The sequence below is a fragment of the Bubalus bubalis genome, chromosome 21 (genome assembly GCF_019923935.1).
Source record: "Bubalus bubalis isolate 160015118507 breed Murrah chromosome 21, NDDB_SH_1, whole genome shotgun sequence".
NCBI lineage: Eukaryota > Metazoa > Chordata > Mammalia > Artiodactyla > Bovidae > Bubalus > Bubalus bubalis.
The window spans coordinates 55,641,601-55,661,256 of NC_059177.1; the positions used below are offsets into that span (position 1 = coordinate 55,641,601).

The 19,656-nt window shown below is 45.7% G+C and overlaps 1 long non-coding RNA gene across 1 annotated transcript; it reads right to left on the bottom strand.

Moving 5' to 3' along the window:
• Window positions 1-1,378: 1,378 nt before the first annotated feature.
• On the bottom strand, window positions 1,379-15,129 carry LOC123331002. Its single transcript, XR_006547383.2, has 2 exons — window positions 14,235-15,129; window positions 1,379-2,027 (listed from the first exon to the last, which is right to left on the bottom strand). It is a non-coding gene; the product is annotated as an uncharacterized LOC123331002 (long non-coding RNA).
• Between the last annotated feature and the right edge of the window lie 4,527 nt (window positions 15,130-19,656).

The window sequence follows — 19,656 nt, forward strand, 5'->3', positions numbered from 1 at the left end:
ACTTGGCTGTGAGCAGTCAACCATCAGATGGGAGATGAGAGTTCCCTCATGTGCAAATGAGGATGATATACACCTCACAGCACTGTTACGAGGCTTAAGTCAGACAATGCCCATGAAAAAGCTTTCAGAGATGTGTTTATAGCTGTTAAGCCTCTGCACAAAGACTGCACAAAGCCATTGTGTTTGGATGATCTTTACCCAGTTGCTTTCCTTGAATGACATCACAACGCCCCAGTAAGCTACTCTTTCTTTCACACACTTGATGTACCCACAATCTCTCTTCTTTCCCATCTGTGATGAAGCTGATCAACAGAATGGCACAGCAACATCTGAAAGAGGGAATTAAGGCAAGGAGGGGTGTTCCCGCTTCATCCTTTTGCTCAACAAACTGTTCTGAGGGCTTCCTACGGGCAAGGCATGGGTGACTAGAGGAAATGAGTAGCATTCTTCCTGGCCATCCCATGAAGAGAGAACAGCCTTCATCCCAATTCAGAAAGAAACCAGGGTGTGCCAGCCAAGGTGTCCAAAATTTTACCATCTCAATATACAATAAATAGTAATCAATATCAAACATTACTCATGAGACATTCTACATTCTTTTTTTTTTTCCACAATAAATCTTTCAAATCTGGCATGAATTCTACACTCACATCACATCTCACTCTGGAGCAGACAAATGTCAAGGGCACTATGCCCCCATGTCTAGTGGACACCAGGCTGAGTTGCACAGGCCTGTGAGATCTTTGAAGAAAAGTGCTAAAGAGATGTGTTAAAAGTATAGACAGTGGATATTTGAATGTCTGTCCTGTATTACAGGGGCTCTGAGGTTTTACAGTGAAAAAGGAGAAGCCAGCACCATTCAGATCTCTCTTCAGAAACATCCCTCCAGTGGGAATGCAAACTAGTACAGCCACAATGGAGAACAGTGTGGAGATTCCTTAAAAAACTGGAAATAGAACTGCCATACGACCCAGCAATCCGACTGTTGGGCATACACACCGAGGAAACCAGAATTGAAAGAGACATGTGTACCCCAATGTTCATTGCAGCACTGTCTACAATAGCTAGGACATGGAAGCAACCTAGATGTCCATCGGCAGACGAATGGATGAGCAAGCTGTGGCACATATACACAATGGAATATTACTCAGCTATTAAAACCAACACATTTGAATCAGTTCTAATGAGGTGGATGAAACTGAAACCTATTATACTGAGTGAAGTAAGTCAGAAAGAAAAACACCAATACAGTATATTAACACATATATATGGAATTTAGAAAGATGGCAATGACGACCCTATATGCGAGACAGCAAAAGAGACACAGAGATAAAGAACAGACTTTTGGACTCTGTGGGAGAAGGTGAGGGTGGGATGATTTGAGAGAAGAGCACTGAAACATGTATATTACCATATGTGAAATAGGTCACCAGTCCAAGTTTGATGCATGAAACAGGGTGTACCGGGTGCACTGGGAAAACGCAGAAGGGTGGGATGGGGAAGGAGGTGGAGGGGGGTTCGGGATGGGGGACACATGTACAACTGTGGCTGATTCCTGTCAATGTATGGCAAAAACCACCACAATATTGTAATTAGCTTCCAAAAAAAAAGAAAAAAGAAAAAAAGAAACCTCCCTTCAACTGTCAGAACTGCTGACTGCTCCCGGCTGAGGCTTCCTGTTGGACCTGCCATGGGGGAGCACTCTGCAAGGCCACCCGGTCGCAGAGCACCCCTGGAAGACCAGCTGAGGCCTCTACTGTGGCCGTGTCCCAGCCCGGCTTCTCCCTCTGCCTGCCCCCGCTGCCCCCGCTTCCTTCCAGGGGGTGTCCCTGACAGCAGCCCCACCTCCACCTCCTACAGGCTGATCCCCTTCTCTGGGTCTGTTCCCCAGGGCACCACCCCCCACCCCCAGGGCTTACATCCCCAGTGTGACGTCCTCCTTCTTCACAGAGGCAGCTGCATCCACAGACCGTCTGTTGTACTGGCCCGAGGACTGGAGGTCTGGGGGCCTTTAGCCGGATGATTATCTGTGGCAAAAGAGGAAAATACGTCATCCCTGCAAATTCTCTCTTAAAAGTCCCTCTAGTCTCAAGAATCATATTGGCTTCTCCAGCTTCTGTAAGAGATTTGAGAAACCAGGCTCTCAGTCTACGACTGTGGTAAGACCAGATGTCGCTGGATGTCACGACAGGCCATTGTATTAGTCTTGCTTCCTCATGTGGTGAGATGTGTAGGCACTCAACTCAAAGGTCCCAGCAGCCTCTCTGACGACAACACAGGCTCCGGGACAGGCTGAAGAATCCTATCTTCCAGCAGGTGGCTGGAAGCGGTATAGTTTGTCATATCCAGGCACTTCTTGGCATCACACTGGAGGGCAAGCAAATGGAACAGACCCCTTTTGAGTTGTCTCTGTGTCCTAAAATCTGGCTTGCTTGGCTTAGAGGTGAGAGGCATCTCTGGTTTGAGACCCTCAAACAAATCTCTAAATTCTCAGGCGAAAAAAAGAAAGCCAAAGTCCTGTTTTCTGTCAACTCCTTAACTCTTCCGGTCTTTCTGTCCTATCTCTCTTGTTTCTCTTTGTAACCCCCACCATTCCTCTGAGGCTATCTCAAGGGCCTTCTCTTGAGACCAATCTTTCTTTTGTTTTTAAAAGCTTTATTGAGATATAATTCACATACCATACAATTTACTGTTTAATGAACTTAAACCATTGAATGTAAGTATAATTCAATGGTTTTTTGTATATTCAGAGTTGTGCAATCATAACCACAATCAATTTTAGAACTTTTTGGGGTTTTTTTTAAGTTTTATTCATTTGGCTGCACTGGGTCTTAGTTGTGGCGCTTGGGATCGCTGATCTTCATTGCGGGATCTTTAGTTGTGGCATGTGGGATCTTAGTTCCCTATCCAAGGGTTGAACCCAGGCCCCCTGCATTGAGAGCATGGAGTCTTAGCCACTGGACCACCAGGGAAGTCCCTAGAACATTTTCAATAACTCCAAAAGAAACCTCTCACCTCTTAGCTGTCACTGCCAAATCCCCTCCCTCCCCAACGACCCACCTCCAGCCCCAGATAACTCACCCACTTCCGTCTCTATACATTTGTTAATCTTCAGTTCAGTTCAGTCTCTCAGTCATGTCCGACTCTGTGCGACCCCATGAATCGCAGCATGCCAGGCCTCCCTGTCCATCACCAACTCCCAGAGTCCACCCAAACCCATGTCCATTGAGTCAGTGATGCCATCCAACCATCTTATGCTCTGTCGTCCTCTTCTCCTCCTGCCCCCAATCCCTCCCAGTGTCAGGGTCTTTTCAAATGAGTCAGCTCTTTGCATCAGGTGGCCAAAGTATTGGAGTTTCAGCTTCAACATCAGTCCTTCCAATGAACACCCAGGATTGATCTCCTTTAGGATGGACTGGTTGGATCTCCTTGCAGTCCAAGAGACTCTCAAGAGTCTTCTCCAACACCACAGCTCAAAAGCATCAATTCTTTGGTGCTCAGACTTCTCTTTAGTCCATCTCTCGCATCCATACATGACCCCTGGAAAGACCATAGCCTTGACTAGATGGACCTTTGTTGACAAAATAATATCTCTGCTTTTTAATATGCTGTCTAGGTTGGTCATAGCTTTTCTTCCAAGGAGTAAGCATCTTTTATATATTATATATATAATTATAATATTATATATATCTATATTTATATTTTATATAATAGAGTTTTGCCAAGAAAATGCACTGGTCATAAAAAACACCCTCTTCCAACAATACAAGAGAAGACTCTATACATGGACATCACCAGATGGTCAACACCGAAATCAGATTGATTATATTCTTTGCAGCCAAAGATGGAGAAGCTCTATACAGTCAGCAAAAACAAGACCAGGAGCTGACTGTGGCTCAGACCATGAACTCCTTATTACCAAATTCAGACTTAAATTGAAGACAGTAGGGAAAACCACTAGACCATTCAGGTATGACCTAAATCAAATCCCTTATGACTATACAGCGGAAGTGAGAAATAGATTTAAGGGCCTAGATCTGATAGATAGAGTGCCTGATGAACTATGGAATGAGGTTCATGACATTGCACAGGAGACAGAGATCAAGACCATTCCCATAGAAAAGAAATGCAAAAAAGCAAAATGGCTGTCTGAGGAGGACTTAAAAATAGCTGTGAAAAGAAGAGAAGTGAAAAGCAAAGGAGAAAAGGAAAGATATAAACATCTGAATGCAGACTTCCAAAGAATAGCAAGAAGACATAAGAAAGCCTTCTTCAGCGATCAATGCAAAGAAATAGAGGAAAACAACAGAATGGGAAAGACTAGGGATCTCTTCAAGAAAATCAGAGATACCAAAGGAACATTTCATGCAAAGATGGGCTCGATAAAGGACAGAAATGGTATGGACCTAACAGAAGCAGAAGATATTAAGAAGAGATGGCAAGAATACACAGAAGAACTGTACAAAAAAGATCTTCACGACCCAGATAATCACGATGGTGTGATCACTGACCTAGAGCCAGACATCCTGGAACGTGAAGTCAAGTGGGCCTTAGAAAGCATCACTACGAACAAAGCTAGTGGAGGTGATGGAATTCCAGTTGAACTATTCCAAATCCTGAAAGATGATGCTGTGAAAGTGCTGCAATCAATATGCCAGCACATTTGGAAAACTCAGCAGTGGCCACAGGACTGGGAAAGGTCAGTTTTAATTCCAATCCCAAAGAAAGGCAATGCCAAAGAATGCTCAAACTACCACACAATTGCACTCATCTCACACGCTAGTAAAGTAATGCTCAAAATTCTCCAAGCCAGGCTTCAGCAATGTGAACCGTGAACTTCCTGATGTTCAAGCTGGTTTTAGAAAAGGCAGAGGAACCAGAGATCAAATTGCCAACATCTGCTGGATCATGGAAAAAGCAAGAGAGTTCCGGAAAAACATCTATTTCTGCTTTATCGACTATGCCAAAGCCTTTGACTGTGTGGATCAGAATAAACTGTGGAAAATTCTGAAAGAGATGGGAATACCAGACCACCCGATCTGCCTCTTGAGAAATTTGTATGCAGGTCAGGAAGCAACAGTTAGAACTGGACATGGAACAACAGACTGGTTCCAAACAGGAAAAGGAGTTCGTCAAGGCTGTATATTGTCACCCTGTTTATTTAACTTATATGCACAGTACATCATGAGAAACGCTGGACTGGAAGAAACACAAGCTGGAATCAAGATTGCTGGGAGAAATATCAATCACCTCAGATATGCAGATGACACCACCCTTATGGCAGAAAGTGAAGAGGAACTCAAAAGCCTCTTGATGAAAGTGAAAGTGGAGAGTGAAAAAGTTGGCTTAAAGCTCAACATTCAGAAAATGAAGATCATGGCATCTGGTCCCACCACTTCATGGGAAATAGATGGGGAAACAGTGGAAACAGAGTCAGACTTTATTTTTCTGGGCTCCAAAATCACTGCAGATGGTGACTGCAGCCATGAAATTAAAAGACACTTACTCCTTGGAAGGAAAGTTATGACCAACCTAGATAGCATATTCAAAAGCAGAGACATTACTTTGCCAACAAAGATTTGTCTAGTCAAGGCTATGGTTTTTCCTGTGGTCATGTATGGATGTGAGAGTTGGACTGTGAAGAAGGCTGAGCGCCGAAGAATTGATGCTTTTGAACTGTGGTGTTGGAGAAGACTCTTGAGAGTCCCTTGGACTGCAAGGAGATCCAACCAGTCCATTCTGAAGGAGATCAGCCCTGGGATTTCTTTGGAAGGAATGATGCCAAAGCTGAAACTCCAGTACTTTGGCTACCTCATGCAAAGAGTTGACTCATTGGAAAAGACTCTGATGCTGGGAGGGATTGGGGGCAGGAGGAGAAGGGGACGACAGAGGATGAGATGGCTGGATGGCATCGCTGAGTCAATGGACATGAGTCTCAGTGAACTCCGGGAGTTGGTGATGGACAGGGAGGCCTGGTGTGCTGCGATTCATGGGCTCGCAAAGAGTCGGACATGACTGAGTGACTGATCTGATCTGATCTGATATTTATAAATTATATATTATATAATATAATATATAACATGTTATATATTATAATATTATGTTATATATATTACATATATATAATATATAAATTACAATTATTATTATATATTATATACATTATATCGGAGAAGGCAATGGCAATCCACTCCAGTACTCTTGCCTGGAAAATCCCATAGACGGAGGGGCCTGGTGGGCTGCAGTCCATGGGGTCGCTAGGAGTTGGATACGACTGAGAGACCTCACTTTCACTTTTCACTTTCATGCATTGGAGAAGGAAATGGCAACCTACTCCAGTGTTCTTGCCTGGAGAATCCCAGGGATGGGGGAGCCTGCTGGGCTGCCGTCTATGGGGTCGCACAGAGTCGGACACGACTGAAGCAACCTAGCAGCAGCAGCAGCAGCATATACATTATATAATATAATATATATTATATAATTATTATATATAAATATATAATATATTAAAATATAATTCTATTATATATACTATATAATTATATATGATATATTATATATTAATATATTTTATATTATATATACATAATACACATATATATTTATATATATTTATACATTATATTTAATATATATTATATATAATATATATTATATATTTATAAAGAATATATTATAAATATAAAAATCATACATAAATACTATATAATATAAATAATATATAACTAAATATACTATAAAATATATAATTTTATATAAATATATAAATTTTTATATAATTTTATGTAAATATATATTAATATGCTACTGCTAAGTCTGCTAAGTTGCTTCAGTCGTGTCCAAATCTGTGCAACCCCATAGACAGAAGCCCACCAGGCTCCCCCGTCCCTGGGATTCTCCAGGCAAGAACACTGGAGTGGGTTGCCACTTCCTCCTCCGATGCATGAAAGTGAAAAGCGAAAGTGAAGTCGCTCAGTCGTGTCTGACTCTTAGCGACCCTATGGACTGCAGCCTACCAGGCTCCTCCATCCATGGGATTTTCCAGGCAAGAGTACTGGAGTGGGGTGCCATCACCTTCTCCTATATATTAATATAAAATTATATAAATTTATAAGTATAAATTACATGCTGCTGCTGCTAAGTCGCTTCCGTCGTGTCCGACTCTGTGCGACCCCATAGACGGCAGCCCACCAGGCTCCCCCGTCCCTGGGATTCTCCAGGCAAGAACACTGGAGTGGGTTGCCATTTCCTTCTCCAATGCATGAAAGTGAAAAGTGAAAGTGAAGTTGCTCAGTCGTGTCCGACTCAGCGACCCCATGGACTGCAGCCTACCAGGCTCCTCCGTCCATGGGATTTTCCAGGCAAGGATACTGGATGGGTTGCCATTTCCTCCCTTAGAGGGTATAAAATGGTATCTCATTGTGGTTTGATATGCCTTTTCCTGATGACTAATGATGTTGAGCATTTCTTATGTGCTTGTTGGCTGTTTATCTTCTTTGGAGAAATATGTATTCAGATCCTTTTCCCATTCATTTATTTTAAAATGTATTTATTTGGCTGTGTCAGGTCTTATTTGCAGTGTGTGGGATCCTCGTTGAGTCATGTGGGGCTCTGTGCAAGCTTAGCTCTTTTGTGGCATGTGGGATCCCAGTTCCCGGATCAGGGACCAAACCTGTGTCTTTTGCGTTATCAGGTGTATTCTTAACCACTGGACCACCAGCGAAGTCCCTATTTTAAAATATGGTTGTCTTCTCATTATTTAGATACTTCTTTATATATCTTGGATATAAGGGTCTTCTCCAATATATGATTCGCAAATATTTCCTCCCATTCTGTGGGTTGTCTTTTCAGTTTCCTGATGGTGTCCTTTGAAGCAGAGAAGTTTTAAATTTTGATGATGTCTAGTAATTTTTTTTTCTTTTCTTGCTTGTGCTTTTGGTGTCATGTCTAAGAAAGGATTGATTTAATCCAAGAGTATAAGGATTTACTCATGTTTTCTTCTAAGAGTTGTATGGTTCTAGCTATTATCTTCAGGCTTTGATTCATCTTAGGTTTGCTATGATGTGAGGTAAGGATTCAGGTTCTTTAATCTTTGTTGACCCTCCCAGTTGAATGTGGCCTTTCCCCCTTTATCAGTCAGGATAGGCTAGGTTATATTCCAGTAACAAGTGGAATATATTGCGAATTCCCAAGTCTCAGAGGCTACAACCACCAATGTTTGCTTCTACTCATGCTGAGAGTACACCGTGTGTCAGCTATGACTCTGCTCTACAACTTCTTCACTCTGGGACCCAGGCTGATGATGCTGCCTCTCCCTGAAACACTGCCAGAGCTGTGGCGGGGGAAGTGAGACGGAAACTCCTTAAGTTTCCGTTCAGAAGTCACATGTGTGTCTTCCATTCTCACTTCATTGGCCAAAACAAGTCATAAGACCAAAGTGTGATGTCTACGGGGGCAGACACTGCAAGGAGGAAACACTGATCATTCAGATGAACGGGGATACGTTTAACACTTCATCATCCTCTGCATGATTTGCTGCCTTGTTCTCCTGGTTTTCCTCCCAAACACAGCATGCCCAGACCTGAATTTATCACCAGCTTCATGGCAGCCCCAAATCTGTCCCTCTTTCTGAACCCCCGACTTGGCAACCAGCACCCCATTCTCCTGGTTGCCCCAGTCAGAACTTGGACACCACCTTCTCCATATTCAACCAACACGTTGTACTGAGTCTACTCCCTAAACATCAGTTGAACTTGTCCCTCTGGGTCCACTCTTGGTGACTGTGCCCCAGACCACCACTGCCTCCCCACTGGATGATCAGAGTCCTGTCCCTTCTAATCCACTCTCCATGTTGATGCCATAATCATTTTCAAAAAATGTAAACCCAGCCTTCTATTCTCCAGCTCAAAAATCCCTGCTGGCTCTCCATTGCTCTGGTGTGTGTGTGCACGTACTAAGTCGCTTCAGTTGTGTCTGACTCTTTATGACCCTGTGGACTGTAGCCCTCCAGGCTCCTCTGTCCATGGGATTCTCCAGGCAAGAATACTAGATGGATAGCCATGCCCTCCTCCAGGGGATCTTCCCAGTACAGGGATTGAACCTGCGTCCATCTCCTGCATTGGCAGGTTCTTTACCGCTAGCGCCACCGGGGAAGACCTCATTGCTCTGGGGATACTGATTAATACACTAAAGGGCCTTATAAGACCCTTCAATATGTGGCTTCAGTTCTCTGTCCAGTCTTACTTTTGCACGGAATCTGCCTGGCACTTTACTGCTCTTGAGCTAACTTTAGTTCCCCAAAGGCATGGTGGTGACTTCACTCAGGGCTTTTATCCCCATGTGTGGGATACTGTTCCTCCTCTTCTGGTTAACTCATACTTGTTCTTAAAGTAACAGGCTGGATATCACTTGCTGCCTCCTTCAGACGAGGTGATCGCTAAGTGATGGGGAGATGGTTTGGCTAAGAGGTTAACAGGGAGGGTTCTGGAACCTGACAAACCAGTTTTGAACCCTGGCTATGATCTGCAAGCTGTGAAACAGAGTGAGGCATCACTTCCCTGGGCCTCCATGTCCACAGGCATAAAATAGGGGATAATAAGAGTCTCTATTATATAAGGCTGTGGGAAGGATTAAATGAATAAATGCAGAGTGCTGAGAACAGCACCTGACACACTGTGAGCACTCAACAAAAACACGCCTTTACTTTCATGTATCTTCAGAGCAGCCTATAGTTACTCCTATAACTTAGCATTTATCAGACAAATGTAATTCCCAATTTATTGACCTGACTACTTCTCTGCATTGGAAGATCCCAAGAGTTGGGACAATGCCTTATTGTCCTGTCAGTTCAATTCAGTCGCTTACTCTTTGCAACCCCATGGACCGCAGCATTCCAGGCTTCCCCATTTATCACCAACTCCCAGAGCTTGCTCAAACTCATGTCCATTGAATCATTGATGCCATCCAACCATCTTACCCTCTGTTGTCCCCTCCTCCTCCTGTCTTCAATCTTTCCCAGCATCAGGGTCTGTTCGAATGAGTCAGCTCTTCGCATCAGGTGGCCAAAGTGTTGGAGCCTCAGCTTCAGCATCAGTTCTTCCAGTGAATATTCAGTGTTGACTTCCTTTAGGATTTACTGGTTTCATCTCCTTGCAGTCCAAGGGACTCTCAAGAGTCTTCTCTAACACCACAGTTCAAAAGCATCAATTCTTTGGCACTCAGCTTTCTTTATGGTTCAACTCTTACATTCATACATGACTACTGGAAAAACCATAGCATTGACTAGATGGACCTTTGTCAGCAAAGCAATGTTTCTGCTTTTTAATATGCAGTCTAGGCTGGTCATAGCTTTTCTTCCAAGGAGCAAGTCTTTTAATTTCATGGCTGCAGTCACCATCTGCAGTGATTTTGGAGCCCCCCAAAATAAAATCTGTCACTGTTTCCATTTTTTCCCCATCTATTTGCCATGAAGTGATGCAACCAGATGCCATAATCTTTTTTTGAATGTTGAGTTTTAAGCCAGCTTTTTCATTCTCCTCTTTCACTTTCATCAAGGGGCTCTTTAGTTCCTCTTCACTTTCTACCATAAGGGTAGTGTCATCTGCATATCTGAGGTTATTGGTATTTCTCCCAGCCAATCTTGATTCCAGCTTGTGCTTCACCCAGCCAGGCATTTCTCATGATGTACTCTGCATACTATTCTTGCCTGGAGAATCCCATGGACGGAGGAGCCTGGTAGGCTACAGTCCATGGGATCACAAAGAATCAGACAAGACTGAGAGACTTCATTTTCACTTTCACTCTGCATATAAGTTAAATAAGCAGGGTGACAATATACAGCCTCAACGTACTCCTTTCCCGATTTGGAAATCTGTCAGTTGTTCCATGTCTGGTTGTTTCTTGACCTGCATACAGATTTCTCAGGCGACAGGTAAGGTGGTCTGGTGTTCCCATATCTTTAAGAAATTTCCACAGTTTTTGTGATCCACACAGTCAAAGGCTTTGGCGTAGTCAATAAAACAGAAGTAGATGATTTCCTGGAATTCGCTTGCTTTTTCTATGATCCAGCAGATGATGGCAATTTAATCTCGGGTTCCTCTGCCTTTTCTAAATCCAGCTTGAACATCTGAAGTTCTCGATTCATATACTGTTGAAGCCTCACTTGGAGAATTTTCAACAATACTTTCCTAGCATGTGAGATAAGTACAATTTTGTGGTAGTTTGAATATTCTTTGGCATTGCTTTTCTTTGGGATTGGAATGAAAACTGACCTTTTCCAGTTCTGTGGCCACTGCTGCCATTTTTCCAAATTTGCTGTCATATTGAATGCACTACTTTTAACAGCATCATCTTTTAGGATTTGAAATAGCTCGACTGGAATTCCATCACCTCCACTAGCTTTGTTTGTAGTGATGCTTCCTAAGACCTACCTCACTTCAGATTCCAGGGTGTCTGGCTCTAGGTGAGTGATCACACCATTGTGGTTATCTGGGTCATGAAGATCTTTTTTATATAGTTTGTCTGTGTATTCTTCCCATCTCTTCTTAATATCTTCTGCTTCTGTTAAGTCCATACCATTTCTGTCCTTTATGAAGCCCATCTTTGCATGAAATGTTTCATTGGTATCTCTCATTTTCTTGAAGAGATCTCTAGTCTTTCCCATTCTATTGTTTCCCTCTATTTCTTTGCATTGATCAAATAGCAATCGCTCCTTGCTATTCTTTGGAACCTTGCATTCAGGTGGGTATATCTTTCCTCTTCTCCTTTGCCTTTCACCTCTCTTCTCAGCTACTTATAAGGCCTCCTCAGACAACCATTTTGCCTTTTTGCATTTCTTTTTCTTGGGGATGGTCTTCATCACTACCTCCTGTACAATGTCATGAACCTCTGATCATAGTTCTTCAGGCACTCTATCAAATCTAATTCCTTGAATCTATTTGTCACTTCTACTGTATAATCCAAGGGATTTAATTCAGATCATTCCTGAATGGTCTAGTGGTTTGCCCCACTTTCTTCAAGTCTGAATTTTACATTAAGGAGCTTGTGATCTGAGCCACAGTCAGCTGTATTATTGCCCTGCAGTAAGCAGAGGCCCTTGGATGGCAAGGAGGTCCAGCCAGTCCATCCTAAAGCAGACCAGTCCTGGGTGTTCTTTGGAAGGACTGATGCTAAAGCTGAAACTCCAATACTTTGGCCACCTCATGCGAAGAGTTGACTCATTGGAAAAGACCCTGATGCTGGGAGGGATTGGGGGCAAGAGGAGAAGGGGACGACAGAGGATGAGATGGCTGGGTGGCATCACCGACTTGATGGACATGAGTTTGAGTGAACTCCAGGAGTTGATGATGGACAGGGAGGCCTGGCGTGCTGCAATTCATGGGGTCGCAAAGAGTCAGACACAACTGAGCGACTGAACTGAACTGAAGCATTTATTAAATATTTCAGTACTAAATCCATGGTCCTTCCTCATTTTGTATTATGATATAGGGAAGAACTCTGTCCTTCCTACTTGCTAACCTCACAGAGGGCAGGGTCCTATCTCCCCCACAAAGCCATCTCACTAAGTAACATTGAATTCATACCAGTTGAGTTTCATTCCCCTGAGAGCCTTTAGCCTTTTCCTGCTTGTTCACATACTACAGCCCTGATGCACTTCCACACAACCCATGGGAACCTGGACTCTCAGGGACTTTCTGTTACCTGTAGCCCGTTGTCATAGTAGGTCAGTCACATAAGAAGGGATTAAGGATAATGAAACTCAAGTTAAGAGCTAGAAGTTTTATTTTGGTGGGGTGTCCTGTAATTTTTGTAAAGAATATGAGCGCTACTGAAACCCTAGACACTGTCACAATGAACCTGCTGGATGGGCAGGATAACAGGCTGGAGTATTAGTAATAAAAGGAAGATTAAGCAGGATGTAAAAGCTGCAGGCTTTATAAACTGGGAGATTGGGATTGACATATGCACACTACTATATATAAAAGAGATAATAAAGACCTACTGTATAGCACAGGGAACTCAAGACTGCAATGGCCTATATGGGCAAAGAATCGAAAAAAGTAGTAGATATGTGTATAACTGATTCATTTTGCCGTACACCTGAAACTAACAAAACACTGAAAATTGTGTTTACACCATTATAACTATACTTCAGTTAAAAAAAAAAAAAAAAAAGCTGCAGGCTTTAGTCTAGGCTGTCAACAAATACACGTGACCCAGGAAGTCATACCCTGTCTGTGATCTCCTCATCCCACCTGGAGAGTGAAGGAGGGTAAACGGTGTCTGGGTTTCCCAGGGAGACTGACGTTTCCTGAATCATCTCTGCAGAAGGGGCTCATTCTGAGAAGGAATGTTTTTATCATTTCACTTGATGTCACAAGAAACAGAAATGGTGCAGGAGAAACCACACCAGCAGACTTTAGGCCCATGACTAGTCACGACTGAAAATGACCACAGGAGGGCTCATCTGGGTGAACGTGGAATTATCCACCTCTTACAGGCAAGGGTCAGAGTAGGGTGTGATACTGGACAGCGGGTGGACTGTTGAGTTGCACAGACCAGAATTGAAACCCCAGCCTTGCTGTGTACCAGTTGTCGGGTGGGGGACCTGCTATGGAGCCTCTTTAATCCTGAGTTTCCTCGGTTATCAAAAAAAAAACAACCCAGGGATCATATTGATGCTGCAGAAGCAGGGTGAGGATTAAAAGCAGGGGTTTATGGATGACCTCTGGCGTCCACAGGCCTTCAGTAAATGCTGGGTCACTTGCCCTGTTCCATTCCATCCTCCACTAAAGGACCTACACAGATGCTCACCAGTGTCTGTAACACTTGATGTGTTTGCTCCTCAGCACAGGTTGGTGGTGGGCATTTCTGTAGGTTAGATGAGCTTGGGGGCTTTTTGATCAGGACCAGACAGAGTGCCTGGGTGGACAAGCATCTTCCCTTAGTCGGGATACAGCATGTCTGATCAAATTCACACTCCTGCTTCTCACTGTTCACTGGTGGTGGTTGGAGGTTAAGGGGACTGGAGGGCAAGGCTTGGGGCCGGGGGAGACACAGGACCATGCAGACCCCCAAACGAGTAGGAACCCATGATTCAGCTGGAGCCACAATTCAGGACAGTGGCCCTGTAGACGTCTTATACCGACAGGACTACCTCTTGACTTCCAGCAAGTTCTGCTCACGTGACAGATTACAAAAGGCCTGTCTCGGGGCCAGGCTCTTCTGACGCTCACCTGGGGATCACGTGGACACCTGCTCCTGGGCAATACATTGCCCTCCAGCACTGCACCGTCTTGTATTTGTTTTCTTGCCATTTTCCTTTGGTCCCATCTCCTGAAGACTGCTCATCCTGGAGCCACGTAAGGGAACTCAGCCAACGCCTCCCTCAGGCAGGCCCAACGTCTCCCGGCTGGTCTGGGGCAGAGCTGACCTGCGATCTGCTCATTGAGTCTTTAGTCACCGACACCAAAGCTTTTTCCGAGGTCACCCAGCTGATACAGAGAGATGTTATGACTGGAAGCCATGACTCAACCATAGGGAATCAGCCTTTGCCTTAGACAGTTGTGAATTCTCAAACACTGGTCTAAGGAATTCTGGCCAGGAACCAGGGAGATTTCTTTACTGAGGCTTTTTTTAGTCGCCTGGTCATTTTCACAGGGCAGTGAGTCAAAGTTTCTCCAAGTATCAGTCAAATGGAAGCAACATCAACAATTCTAGTTACCGTTGTCTGTGTATGTTCCATGTCCCGAGCTGTGGATGAACAGTGGTTACAGACACTGAGACTTGGTTCAGACCACTCAAACCATGTGGGGGGAGGGGCGCGTCTGGGCTCTACCACTAAACTAGCTGTGTGACTTTGGGCACGTTACTTAACCTCTCTGAGCCCCCGTTTCCTCATTTGCACGACAGTAATAGTACCTACCTTATATAGCTACTGTGAGGGTGAGATGCGCTAATACAGGACACATTCCTTAGCACAGTAAGCACCATCAGAGTCTCACTACTCAACGCGTAAAGCCTGGAACAGTATTCAATGCTGCTGCTAAGTCGCTTCAGTCGTGTCCGACTCTGTGCGACCCCATGGACTGCAGCCTACTAGGCTTCTCCGTCCATAGGATTCTCCAGGCAAGAACACTGGAGTGGGTTGCCATTTCCTTCTCCAATGCATGAAAGTGGAAAGTGAAAGTGAAGTCGCTCAGTCGTGTCTGACTCTTAGGGACCCCATGGACTGCAGCCTACCAGGCTCCTCCATCCATGGGATTTTCCGGGCAACAGTACTGGAGTGGGGTTCAATAGTGAAAGTTAATAACAGACTAGAGCAACCCAGTGAAGACAGGTCCACTAAGGCGGGTTCCGCAGGAATGAAGACCTGGTTCACCCCAGCAGGTAAGGAGCTCTGACCAGCTGAAGCGCCGGCTCAGGACAGCAGAAACACGGAACGAGTGATGCGAGATGCTGGATGTGTCTACCGGTTCAGAAAAATGAGGCGGGTGTCCTTCCTTCCTTGCTTGATAACTTGTATGTACACACACTAACAGACACACAGACTCACACACCCACTCACTCAATCACTGACAGGCATGTATGTATTTTTCACCCCTTTCACTCTCCCCTACGATTTTCTATAAGAAGTGGTAGGAAACTTCACAGGTTAGTTTCTAGGTTACATGGTAGTCAGGTGAGACTGGGATTACAAGAGGAATTATCATCATCCGGAGATGGCGTGCTGACAGTCCATGGGGTCACACAGAGTCGGACACGACTTAGTGAATGAACAACAAAACAAGAGATAGATATAAAGCTCTTTTCTGCCAGAAAGCAAGCACATTTTCTTCTATACCTGCTGCTGCGGGGAGCTAGAGGTGCTGCTGCTGGAAGGTCACATATGGGTTAAAGGGTACACGTGGATGCCCTGTCACCAGAGCGGACCTGGCAGATTTTATCTTGTGCGCTTCAGCCACAAGATGAATGTGGCTTTACACTCCACTCTAGACTGTAGCTACCTTTCGCAGGCTTTCTGACCCGGTGACTTTCTATCAGGTTTTGCCAGTTGGGGACGGTGGAGGGAGGTCAGAGGGTGAGGAAGGTTCTGGCTTTGCCTCCAACAGCAGTAGCTGTGATGTCTGGTCCCCTGTGGCATCTGGGCAGTGGTGGCACCGTTTTGGCAGCTCCCCCAGTGGCAGGGACACTGGGCCAATTATCTAATGCTGCAACCCCCTCCCAACCTAGTGGCCTTTAACAATAATCATCGTTTTGTGATTCCCTCCCTGAGTAGTGGGGGTTGACTGGGGTCCTATGCCTGGCTGAGGTCACTCAACTCACTTGTCTAGTGGCTGGTGCTGTCCACTGGGGTGGCTACACGTCCTCTCCGTGGGGTGGCCTGGGCTTCCTCACAACCTAGCAGCTGGCCCCTATGAGCCAGTGTCCTGAGAGCTGGGGGACGGTGTGGCACGATTCAGGACCTCATCGTGTAAGGGAGGCTGTCTTGTCCGCTGCACCATTAGAAATGCAGATAGGCCACTGAGGCCGGTCCATATTCATGGAGGGGGAATTAAGAGTCCACCTTGATTGGGAAGGTGGCCACAGAATTTGCCAAACATATTCTGGAACCACCACAGGCAGCATCTCTGGTCACATGAAACAGGTCAGCTTGGAGATTCTGTTCCAGGGATGTCAGCCACTTCCTGATCCCCAGGAGTCATCCCTTCTACCTTCTTCCTTTTATAACTAATTCCCTTGGTTAAATCCCCTCTATTTGATATACCAAGGACTGTTTTTCTTTCCCTGATGATGCTTCCTGTGGGCATTTCCCTAGCTATCCAAACTCACCGTCTGCACAGCACAGCGACTTGCAGAGAGCAAGTACTATCGTCTACCGAGAGCCATGCTAGGTGCTGTGCGTGCTTCCTCATTAAAATGCAATGCCAGCCCTGCCAGAGCGGTGTGAGCGAGTGTACCGACCTCACAGCACACAAACTGAAGCTCAGAAAGGCTCAAATAACTTGCCCAAAAACACGGCTGGGAGGAAGTCTGACTCTCAAGTACATTTATTTTTTGGGTCTTCTGGTGTATGAGAAGAGCTGCTGCTGCTGCTTCTGCTGCTAAGTCGCTTCAGTCGTGTCCGACTCTGTGCGACCCCATAGACAGTAGCCCATTAGGCTCCTCTGTCCCCGGGATTCTCCACGCAAGAACACTGGAATGGGTTGCCATTTCCATCTCCATGAGAAGAGCTACTTCCTGCCAAAGAATTCCTTTTTCCTCAGAGGGAGTCTCAAGCTTTCATCCTAAGATACCTGCTTGAGGAATCCCAACTTAGATACTTCAAAATGCATGGAGGAAAAGAAGATAAGAGTATGTCTTGGGGAAGTGGGACACAAAGACTCAAGTACTCATCAACAACAAAAGCTATGGGGTGTGTGGGAAGAGGCACCAGACCAGTCTGCAGGCCTGGGTTGGTCTCAGTCACCATGCTCTGTACGTCCTGACTGTCGGCCGCCACTGCCCCTCCTGGGGCATCAGGGATCCCCACTGGAAAGTGACTCTGACATTAACTACTGAGTATCAACTGTGAAAACTAGTTCTGGTCATTTTGTTGCTGCTGTTTAGTCGCTAAGTCATATCCAACTCTTTTGCGACCCCATGGACAGTGGCCCACCAGGCTCCTCCGTCTATGGGACTTCCCAGGCAAGAATACTGGGCTGGGTAGCCATTTCCTTCTCCAGGGGGCCTCCCCGACCCAGGGGTAGATCCTGTTTCTCTTCATTGGCTGAAGGGTTCTTTTAACGCTGAGCCACCAGGGAAGCGCGGTCTAATAAAAAGCTCTATTAGATACAGGGGGCACAAGTTACAGTCAAAATAAAGCCAGCTTACAGGTCCTTAACAGGCTTGTCATGGATGGAATGCTTGTGTCCCCATAACATTCTCCCGGTCGGAGATATGATGTTTCAGAGGTGGGGCCTTTGGGAGGTAATATGATCACAAGGGTGGAGCTCTCGCGAATGGGATTAGCATCTTTATAAGAAGAGCTTTGCTGCCAGCTCCAGCATGAGAGGAGACGCTGGGCAAACAGCCCTCTGTCACCAGGAAGTTCGCGCTAGAAACCGCCCATACCAGCACCCTGGTCTCAGACTTCCCGGCTCCAGAACTGTGAACAATCAACTTCTGCTGTTTATGAGCCAACTGTGGTATCTGAGCAAGGCCGGTGAGAAATATTTTATCCGATAAACAACGGGAAATCACGTTAGCTTTTTGAAGAACCTGACCCAAAGAAACAAAGGTGTGCAGAAGAAAATCGTAACAAAAACAGTAATACACAGCGATGACAGAGTGTTGCTGACTGAATGCTACCAGGCAGCCTGCCGGATCTTCACCTCGGTGACCTTATCCCTTTTCAGACATGGCCAAACTGTTCAGAGACGCTAAATAACTGGCCCAAAGTCACACAGCTATGGCAATGGCATAGCAATTCAAACCCAGCTTGCTCGTATCCCAAGCCTGAGAGCTCTTTGGGATTGGAAGGAGCAGAACCCAAAGGTAAAAAAAAAAAAAAAGAAAGGCAGAAAGCTATTGTTCTGATTCTCAAAAGAACTTATGTCTCTGTGATAGGGCACTGGATGATCGAAACAGTGTGAGGTGGGGACAGTCTGAGAAGAGAAAGACGAAACCAGAGTCTGGACTGAAGAGATGGTGAGGGGACAGATGATGAGATGAGGGGACAGACCCTGCCTCCCAGCACCCTCTCCTTTCCCAGCTTCCACCGGGCCGCGTGCTCCTCCTGTGTGAGCGGGAGGGGAGGTGGACTCTTCAGTGCAGGATTCTTCAGTGCAGCACGAGCTCAGACTCCCACTTCGGCCTGGTTCCCCCTCGTTACAGGCACAGGGACTGGAAGGTTACCATTAGGGCCCAGGAGCCCAGACAGAGGCTTGCTGGAGTTTCCTGCTTTTGAAAGAGGGCTTCTGAAGGGAACCCCCCGCACCGTCTCCCCATACCTGGATGGGGGCACACACAGCCTTTGAAGCTGTTGTCAGTTGTCTGAGTTAAGAGGCTCGGGAGTTGGCCTTCGTGTGATGTCAACATGGCAAAGGGCAGGGAGAGGCCGGAAACTGGTCTGTTAATGTGCTGATTCAAACCAACACTGACGCCCACCAGCCTCTGACCTCCCAGTTCTCTGACCTAATGAGTCCTGTGTTGTTTCCTCCTCCCCAAACACTCCTGTTACATGGGGAAAGCTCTGCACCGGTCTGTTGCAGGCTCCTCACTCAAGTCACCTCCACGCACCCTCGTGGAAAATCAGGAGAAATGGAAGACACCCGGATCCAGGAAGATGCTGATAGGGACTCTCACTGGAGAAAACTGAGTGGGTGAGATGGAGACAGAGCCAAACCTCCCGCCCTGATGAGGGGCCGCTGGTCCACAGCACACGCACCACCTCTCAGGCCTCCGAGCCTCATGGACTGAACGGATCGCGGCTGAAGCTCTCAGGACAGCAGGGCCCAGAGGCACTGCATGTGCAGAGACTCTTCTCATGCTAAGTCCTCAAATGTACTGGGTCCCCCTGGATAAACACGCGGCATACATTTACAAAATCAAGGAAGTCGCATCCTGCAAACCGAGACATCTTCAAATTCAAGCAACGGGTCAAAGTAACAGACACTG